The sequence below is a fragment of the Octopus bimaculoides genome, chromosome 10, assembly GCF_046866305.1.
Source record: "Octopus bimaculoides isolate indiv1 chromosome 10, ASM4686630v1, whole genome shotgun sequence".
NCBI lineage: Eukaryota > Metazoa > Mollusca > Cephalopoda > Octopoda > Octopodidae > Octopus > Octopus bimaculoides.
In genome coordinates this window covers 19,485,138-19,496,013 of record NC_142937.1, presented here as the reverse complement: position 1 = coordinate 19,496,013, position 10,876 = coordinate 19,485,138, and the positions used below count along the sequence as shown (strand labels likewise).

The 10,876-nt window shown below is 33.5% G+C and overlaps 1 long non-coding RNA gene across 1 annotated transcript in view; it reads right to left on the bottom strand.

The window, feature by feature from the left end:
• Positions 1 to 262: 262 nt before the first annotated feature.
• LOC149133450 (uncharacterized) overlaps positions 263 to 10,876 on the bottom strand; it is a 464,797-nt gene continuing 454,183 nt past the window's right edge. The window contains exon 2 of the long non-coding RNA XR_016243356.1: positions 263 to 558. This is a non-coding gene — a long non-coding RNA (uncharacterized LOC149133450). The remainder of the gene's footprint in view (positions 559 to 10,876) is intronic.

Below are 10,876 nucleotides of genomic sequence, written 5' to 3'. Positions count from 1 at the left end.
TACACGTATTGACATAATTCATTTCATTAATAACCGACCGATACAATCGGAAAATTGTGTAATTGTTATTGTAAGAATGTATACTACATTAAAATCTATAATTAGTTCGAACAAACATAGGTGATAGTGAAGCCGCAACTTACAAATATTTCGATTCATTACAGTAGATCCTCATAATTATCATTGATATTGTAATTTTATCAAATCTATTAAGACATCCTTTTACAGGTAAGAAATTAAAAAAGCAACTAATAAACAAAACTCATTTGAAATTGACATTTTATACAAAAAGAATATCATTGCATTATTAAAGTGCTGTGCATCTTTACGTTCTGAAATCAAATTCCGCAGAGGATGACCTTGCTTTCCTTCCTCTTGGGGTCGATAAAATAGGTACTAGCTGAGCACTGGATTGAATGTAAAAGACTAATGCGCTCTCAAATTCTGCCATGATCAACTTTGCTTTTCAACCTTTCGGAGTCGATAAATTAAGTACCAGTTGCATACTGGAGTCGGTCTAATCAACTGGTCCATCCCCACAAAGTTCAGGCCTTGTGCCTAGATTAAAAAAGAATACACACATCGATTAGCTAGTTGGATTAAACATTGAACCAGCTTACTAACCACAAGAAATGGAATTGAGCATGTGCGCGCCAATAATATTGGCGTAATGTATCACCCTGGACGCAAGATTACAAATGTATGCATACATATGCATACCCACGTACATAAGCACACACACACACACACACACACACTCCCACACATACACACACACACATATATATATATATATATATATATATATATATATATATATATATATATCAAACAATAAGCAACACGGATTTCAAAAGTGATTGCAGTACCCAGCTATGTCAAGATGGACTTATATATTCTTCCTCACATTTGGATTTTATATATGCTCTCTCCCACTTGGATTTAATATGTTGCCACATTTATAATATGTCTTTTTTCTACATTTTCTACATTTTCATGCAGCTGAAGATTGCTCTTCATATTGCATTTAAGGTAATGCTCACATTGCTTAAATAAATTGAAGTAGCATGAAACGTGCGTACTGCAATCACTTTTGAAATCCGTGTTGCTTATTGTTTGATTTTTAATCACCCATCCCTTTGGGATGCGATATTCGGGTGCCTTCGCATAAGTACCATATTCAAACCTTGAATCTCTCTCTCTCTCTCTCTCTCTCTCTCTCTCTCTATATATATATATATATATATATATATATATATATATATATATATATATATATATATATATATATATATATATATATATATATATATATATATATATATATATATATATATATATACGTATATATATATATAGATATGTATATATACATATATATATATATATATATGTATGTATATATATATATATATATATATATATATATATATATATATATATATATATATATATATATATATATATATATATATATACATGTATATATATTTGGAGAGAAGTGTTTTCCTCAAACAGTTAAGATTGAGAAAAGAACCTTATAAGAAAGGTCGAAAGACACTAACTTTTGGAAAGAGATTTCACAAAATGTGTGTGGCTTTTGCTTTTATAGATGTGCAAGCGCTTTCACTTTCTTAGTATGTATGTATACGTATACATATATATATATATATATATATATATATATATATATATATTATTTTGCTTAAAAGAGTTCCAACACTGTCTGTTTTTTATGTTTTATTTATATTCCTGCAGAACTAATGTGGGGTATAGAATATGGAATATACAATATATAATATAATATACAATATATAATATAAAATAAAATAAAAATGGATGGCACCATGAAATAAAGTATTGAATGTAGATGAAATATTGAGTGTTCAATATAAAGGATCAAATATATAAATATATAAATATAAATATATATATATAAAGGCGACTCGAGTTTCAGGGCTATTTCCCTTCGTCATGGCCGGTATGACAGACTTTAACAGACTGTAATAAGTTGGCTGGTTTTCTGTCTTTTATACCAATTCCTTTGGATGGCAGCAGTAGGTGTCTGGCTATTTTTAGAATTGATGTTAAATCTATTTTTAGACATGATGATATTTTAATTTATTGTTTTGTGTGGGTTGTAGGGATAAGATTTTTAAACCGCAGTAGGTGTTTGGCTGTTCTTAGAAATGATGCCAAATCTATTTATAGAAATGATGATATCTGAGAGATTTTTTGTGTTTTGGTTACAGGGATAGGATTTTTAAACCCCAAGTGAGATGGATTTAATCATTGTTTGTTAAGAGTGGGTTTGAATTTCTTAATAAAGTCCTTTTCTTTGCATTTTCTTTCAATTTCATTCCGGTTGTAAAGTTTATGGAATGGAAATATAATAAAAGTTTGATGACCACATGTTGCTAGATGGTTACTCAGTGGTATTTGGCGGACTTCTGGGTTTTTAATCTGTTGTCGATGTACCCGTGAGCGTTCCGATAGTGCATTACCTGTCTGGCCAACGTACAATTCTTCACAATTAGGGCATTTGATGCAGTAGATTAGATTTCTACTTTTGCAGTTCATGTTCGCATTGGTGAATATTTTCCCTGTTTTTGTGTTCATATATGGGCCGGTATGGATTGATCGGCATGTGCCGCATCGGCTATCATTGCATTTGGATACAGTGAATGTTTGATTTTTGTTGCTGAGGTCAAACCTTGCCTTTGTTAATAGTTTTTTCAAGTTTTTAGGTTGTCTCTTACTGAGAGTTATATTTTGATCAGTAATGATATTTCTCAATTCCTTACTTTGTGCAAGGATCGGTAAGTTCGCTTTGGCGATATTAAAGATGTTCTGGTGGCATGGATTTTGTGTCACTATAAATGGAATGATCTTTTCCTGTTTGTCTTTTCTTTGCGGTGTCCTCAGTTGTTGTATGGGTATTTTCGAAGCCCGCTGAATACCATTTTCTATGAGTCGTGATGGGTATTTTTGCTTCACCAGAAATTCTTTCAGTTCCATCAGGCGTTTATTTCTGGTCTCTATATCCTCTACAATAGTACATATTCTCCTGGCTAGGCAGTATGGTATGTTGCGTTTTGTATGGGGTGGATGGCACGATTTAAAGTTCAAGTATTGGTGTGTGTCTGTGTGTTTGTAATATATATCTGTGGTAATGGCGGTGTTCTTTTTAATTACCATTATATCTAGAAATGGTAATTTGCTACTGTTCATCTCCTTTGTGAATTGGATGGATGGGTGTAGGTTGTTCAGGAGGGTGTTAAATTCCTCCATAATGCTTTGAGGTTTGGTCCAGATTATGAAGCAATCGTCCAGGTATCTCTTCCATGCTTTTTCTATACATACATATATATATATATATATATATATATGCATGCATATATACATTTAATTCTATATTACAAATAGAGCAAAAACTATTCTTCTGTGAGTTATTAAAATATACACATATAGACCAATTAAAATGCACATGAAAAAATTATACACTTATCACTTATTATGAGTTTGCAAAGTAATAATAATAATAAGTATTATTATTATTATTATTATTATTATTATTATTATTATTATTATGAGAAGAAGAAGAAGAAGAAGAAGAAGAAGAAGAAGAAGAAGAAGAAGAAGAAGAAGAAGAAGAAGAAGAAGAAGAAGAAGAAGAAGAAGAAGAAGAAGAAGAAGAAGAAGAAGAAGATTTGATAATGATAGTATCATCATCATTAATTTCATTATCATTATTATTATTAATATTATTTGTAGTAGTGGTAGTAGCAGCAACAGCAGCAATAATAGTTGTAATTAAATTCAAACATTATTTGACATTTTATAGGTTGAAGATCAGATACGAACTGTTTTCATATCGTTACGCTAGATCGGATGCAATTTAATTTTTCGAACTTACTTCGTGTCATTAAATTATTTTCTTCATTATTTCTATTGATGCATTAATATCACCAGACATTTATGAACTAATCAATGCTCATTAATCACTATCAGATATGTTCTTATTGGTAAAATATTAGAAAAAATAAACGTTTGAAAAGCGATAAAAAAAAAAACAGATGGAAAAAGCGAAAAAATCTATGGAAATAAATAATAAAACTGTGACGATTTTACGAGTCACACGTGAAATAATTCGTCTCTTCGATTTCATTAAAGGTGGAAGAAGGTTACTTGAATTTTATTCATATAGGATGTTCAAAAAGTCTCTCCGCACTAAGTATTTTATTGCAAAATAAATATATGATATAAGACTACATTTCAATACATAAGATGACTTTTCTACACGTTCTGAAATACATCTTGGAGAGTCTGACACTTGGAAAGTCAGGAGGAAAAGAATTCACTGCGGAATGACTTTTTGGACACCCTGGTATAATGGTAACTGTAGTGAGAACCCGTCTCACGCTATGCCACACAGAAGATAAACACACCTCTTATATCTTAATGAATGCCAAACACATCACTGACATCAATGTTTCATATGTTTGGAATTTTATGTACAGATATTGAATGTTTATTTTTCATGTATCTTCGACATTAGATACATATGCGAATGTGTACAAATATAATAGCAATAACAGTAATACTATTAAAACCAATAATAATAATAATAACAATAATCACTATAAACACGGAACGTATTATGGATGCAAAATGACCAGCTATGCTTATAGAGTCACAAACAAACTGTAAAATGTTTAGAATTTGCAATACTATATGACAATACAGCGGATGTCAAACAGATTCAGAAAATTAGAAAATGAGATATAGGCGCAGAAATGAAGTGATTGTGGAAGCTAAAGATGACGATTGTTCTTGAGATAATTTGTGTACTTTGCACAAAAAAAAACAAAAAAAACACGAAACTGCTATGTAAGGAGCTGAAAGTTATAAGAATTGCGATACGCATTGTCGACCTGCAGTAAAGTGCAATCTAATGGTTTGCATGAATCTTATGACAGATGCTTGAAATTTGAGGAATCGTGTCACTAAACCACCAGGCAACGCTCCTCCTGAATAATTTAGCCTGTGATAGGATAAATAATAATGATAATAATAATGATAATAATAACAACAACAACAATAACAGCAACAACAACAACAGTCACAACAACAACAGCAATAATAATAATAATAATAATAATAATAATAATAATAATAATAATAATAATAATAATAATAACAATAATAATAATAATAATAATAATAATGGTAATAATAATGCGAATACAAAAGGAGACACTACAATGTTGTCAGATATATCCGCTGGCTGTGGAGAGTATTGTCCTTTTGAGTCACGGAAGGCACAATTTGAAACCTTTGCTGATTTGTTATTACTTGCTTTCAAGTACAGAACAACCACAAATAGAACAGCAAGAATGAAAACAACAGCAACAATAAAAATAATAATAATAATAATAACGATGATGGTGATGATGATTATGATGATGATGGATTCTTTCGCCAAAGGCGACGCACGAGCGTTCAGCTGCTGCTGAACGATCTGCACAAATAATTTATAGTAATTAAATGTTCGTAGCGTATGTTAGCTCACTCTCTCCTTCAAATCCACGTTGCACGGTGTACCACGCGCCAGCGGTCGAAGTGCACTCAGAGTAATTTAAATGCAGCAATTTGCTGAAGAGGACAACGTCTCAGCCGATCTAAGAATTAAAACCACGATCTGGTGGTCGTGAGTGCAACCACTAAGCGATGCTGCATTTGGAGTACCGTTATCAGACGGGAGTCATGATGTGTATACTGGGTTTCGTATATTCTACCTCGGTGTCATTTTGATGTCACTCAATAATAATAATAATAATAAAAATAATAATAATAATAATAATAATAATAATAATAATAATAATAATAATAATAATAATAATCTCCAAATCCACGGAAACGGAGAAACCACAAAACTATAGACCTATAACATGTCTCCCTACGATCTACAAAGCCTTTACTGCAATAATATCGCAGAGATTGAGTAAACACCTGGAAAATAACAACCTGTTTCCAGAAGAGCAGAAGGGATGCTGCAAGGGCTCATACGGCTGTAAAGATCAATTATTGATCAATAAGGCCATAACTGAAGACAGCCGCAGAAAGAAGAAAGGCCTCAGTATGGCCTGGGTGGACTACCAAAAGGCTTTCGACAGTGTTCCCCACACGTGGATTCTGGAAACACTAGCCATAAACAAGGTGGCACCAATTATCATAAAATACATAGAGCACTCAATGAACAAATGGCAGACAGTGCTACAGCTCCAAACAAAAGAGGGACTTGTGAAAACGAAAGCCATCCCCATTAGAAGAGGAATATTCCAGGGAGACACGCTCTCTCCACTCCTGTTCTGCCTGGCACACACCTTTAACCGAATTGCTAAATAGAACTGGATGCGGTTACAAATGCTACGGAAAAACAGTCAGCCACCTTCTATATATGGATGACCTAAAATTATATGCAAAAAACGACAAAGAGCTAGAAACACTACTACAGACAGTACACGGCTTTACCAAGGAAATAGAAATGAAATTCGGATTAGAAAAATGTGCCAAAGCAACCCTGAAAAGAGGAAAATTAGTTAAAAGTAGCAATATAACACTAGATAAAGCCAATGAAATAAGAGAACTAGACGAAAGCCAACCACATAAGTATTTAGGAGTCAATGAACTAGATAGGATACAACATACACAAATGAAAGAAAAAATAAAGAAAGAGTACTATAGACGAGTTAGATCAATACTAAAAACAGAGCTCAATGCTAAAAACAAGATAATGGGTATCAACACTTTAGCTGTCCCAGTTATAAGCTACAGCTACAACATCCTTAACTGGACACTAAACGAACTATGTAAAATAGACAGGAAAACAAGAAAAATAATGACAGGATAATGCACCACCCAAAATCTGACATAGAAAGGCTATATATACAACGCACAGAAGGTGGCAGGTGTCTTATACAGCTAGAAAACTATTATAAAATAACCACCATAGGACTGCAAAAATACCTACTCCAGAAGCAAGGGAAACTAATACAAATAGCCACAAAACACGAGCAAAACAAAAAACTGTTTTCAGTATTTAAGGAAGCTGACAAATACAAACAAGAAATCAATCTACCTAACAAATACGAAGAAGAAGAAGAAGAAGAAGAAACAACAAAAGCTATAAAACAAATGAAATCCAAACTAAAACTAGAACAGCAACGGACCATGATAAAACGATGGCAAGAAAAGCCCCTACATGGTAAATACTGGGCTAAACTAAATGCGAAAGAAATAGACAGAGAAAAATCCCAGCAATGGCTGAGAAGCTCAGGACTCAAAGCAGAGACTGAAGGATTTTTAATTGCTGCACAAGACCAAAGCCACCCCACCAGAAATTACCAAAAACACATAATGAAAAGAAATATAACAAGTAACTGTAGAATATGTGGAGATCGACAAGAAACAATAAATCATATTATCTCTGGCTGCCCAGTCCTGGCTAAGAAGGAATATATTCACAGGCACGACAGAGCTGGGACCTATATACACTGGAAGCTATGCCAACATTATGGAATAACAACAGAAAAAAGATGGTATAAACACACGCCAGAAAAGGTCACAGAAAACGAGAAAGCAACCATACTCTGGGATATGCCAATACACACAGATAGAGAAATTAAGGCAAATAGACCAGATATAGTTGTCAAAGATCATGAAGAAAAAAATGCTTTCTAATTGATGTATCAATACCAGCAGATGACAACGTTTCTCTAAAAGAAATGGAAAAACTTTCAAAATACAAAGACCTGGAAATAGAGATAACTCGAATGTGGAATCTAAAAACAGAAACAATTCCTATCATAGTAGGTGCCTTAGGTATAATAAAAAAATATTCAGACAAATACATAACAAAAATAGCAGGACTTACAAATATATATAACATACAGAAAATTGCACTACTGAGTACTGCACACATTCTACGCAAAACACTTTCAATACAGTAAACATAAGAGCACCACAGCAAACCACAGCACATACCCAAGGCGCACTGAGCTGCGCTCAGTAGTGAAGTGAAAGCACGTTATAAAAATAAAACTACTGAATAATAATAATAATAATAACTGAGCACAAACCTCAGAGAGTGGCGGAGTCGGAGACTAGCAAAGTCCTCTGAGATTTCCCTATCCGAACAGATCAGGTGCTAGAGCATAACAGACCGGACCTAGTGGTGGACAAGGTGTACCACACATGCTATATAGTTGACGTTACATGCCTTTTTGACCCTTGAATAGTCAAGAAGGAAAGCGAAAAGCTAGAGAGATACAACCCCTCTTAAGAACGAATTATCTCGGCTATAGAAAATGAAGAAGGTGAAGATAGTGCAAATTATTGTTGAGTCTTTGGGAACAGTATCAGAAGGCATCAAGAGGGATATAAAGGAAATTGGAATAGAGTGCCCAGTAGAGGTGTTACAAAAGGTTTGCCTCCTTGGCACGGCCAGAATAATGAGGAAAGTATCAGATAGTTGAAAAGAACGAATAGCATGGTTCCGTAGCCTGCAGGTAGCAAGTCCGCTACGCATGCAAGACTCCAGGTGCTCCAACAAAACCTGTGATAAAGAAAAATAATAATAATAATAATAATAATAATAATAATAATAATAATAATAATAATAATAATAATAATAATAAGAAGAAGAAGAAGAAGAAGAAGAAGAAGAAGAAGAAGAAGAAGAAGAAGAAGAAGAAGAAGAAGAAGAGTAGAGAGATATGACGGGTTAGCTTGGGAAGTTAAGCAGTTGTGGTCGATGAAAAAGTAGTAGTAGTATCAATAATTGTCGGAGCCCTGGGAACAGTGAGAACAATCTCGAGAAGTACGTGGAACAAATAGGGGCTGCAATAAGGGTGGAGCACTTGCAGAAAACACCACTGCTTGGAACCGCTCGAATACTCCGGAAGGTGTTCGAAAAATTAGAAGTGTTACCTTAGTTCACTGGTGGTGAACAACTGGCTCTGTATTACATCTCGAGCGTTAGAAGCTGTGCAAAGGCAATAATTATAATAATGATAATAATAATGCGATAATGAGTATGCACATCTGTATAAAATTGCACCTTAGTGATTCTGTACCAAATCCAACGTAGATGGTACAGAAAAGCCATAAAAAACGGAGTAGTGTATAATTATAGGTGTCTTACATAGTTATGATTGCCTCTGAAATTATTAACTGCACCATGGAAGAAATTCTATGTTGGGTACCATTAGCATGATAGTAAGTGAAGTACGAAGATAAAGAAGTATTTTACTGTTGGTTGGTTAGGATAAAAGGAACCATATTATAATGGAATACACTGCTGCTTTTGGAGAGCTAGAAATGAATGAGAAATTAGTAGTTGTTTGGAAATGCGGTAAGTTAATGGAATGTATGTCTAAAATGCGGAAGTGACTTCATAGGAATTACCTGAATGATAACAAGTTTCCTTACTTTAGCCTAATAAATTTTCTCAAGCGGTGTCTCTGCTCATTAGAAAAGTTATGTAGCCTTTCAAAGAAGTGGCACGCAATCCAAACAATTTGCGATGTATATCCATTAACACACAATTGGCAACTTTATGCAAATAGTAAAGTTTGCAGCCATTGCTGCTGTCTGAATATAGCCTAAGATGAAAAGTCATCTACAAGCATTGCAAGAAGGAGAAACGGGAAAAACACCAACAAGCAGGACGTTCAATTCACCTACAGACCAGAACTCATTTCAGAAAAGTTGCGGATCGAATTCAACTTAATTATCGAAGAACATTTGATGAAAAATAACGACAATATAAACAGGAATAATAATCGGCACCACCAAGTACAAATATTCATTAGCAATATACATCTGTGAGGTGTACAGATGTATATTACAAGAAACATAGAGGAAAAGTAAACTACAAATATAGTTAGCAGGCATAAAACTTGCGAGATATTTCTTTCTAGAATTCCGTATATCTTCATATTTTAATCACCAGAATAAAAAGATGTTACAAAAGTAATGACAAAGCAGCAGTTGAAATAGGAATCTAATGTCAAACGTAAGCAGAACAACGAAGTAACCGTCAAATTAATTATTAAATAGAACTATTAAAGAACATATTTGTCAGATATAAAATTGCTATTACCTTCGGAGTACAGGAAAACCATTCTGAACGATTTCAAATTCAGAATAATATGGAAGTTTTAGAGAAAAAGAAACACAAACAACTATGTCGTATTATTTAGTTTGTGTGAGCTAATTCTCAGGCAGATGTAGTGAAACTGTAGAACGACCGATGAATAAGCGATTAAATATACAGATTTATAAACACCACACTGGGAATCAACAAGCAGAGATGAAAACAATTAAGGAATTCGCGCTATGATAATTAATGTACAGATAAATATCTTTGTGAAGGATCTGAAATTACTGCAGTTAGTTGTAAATGGCAGCATCGTTGTGCAATGCACAAGTAGACCAGCAAATGAATTCAAAAATAGAACGACGATTGCTATACAGAAACCCTTAATTAAGTTGCATTGGAAATCGTGTAACGCAATTGGTCTTAATGCACAGATGAATGAATTCCTTCCTAAGTGAACCCATCTCGACTCTTTAACGCAGTATACTGAATCACAAGAAAAATAATGTTTTTAAATCATAATCTACACTACAGGCTCCTTTGAATATTATGTCTGCCATTTGCAGAAACAAATATTTCAATAGGAAAAATTATCCTAACACAGGGGAGCAACTATTTGTACAGACATGTCGTAAATTTTGTTACAGAAATTCCCTTGGAAATGTATAGTGCAAATATCAAGTAGCAATTAACAGATCTCACGAGAAACCAAGA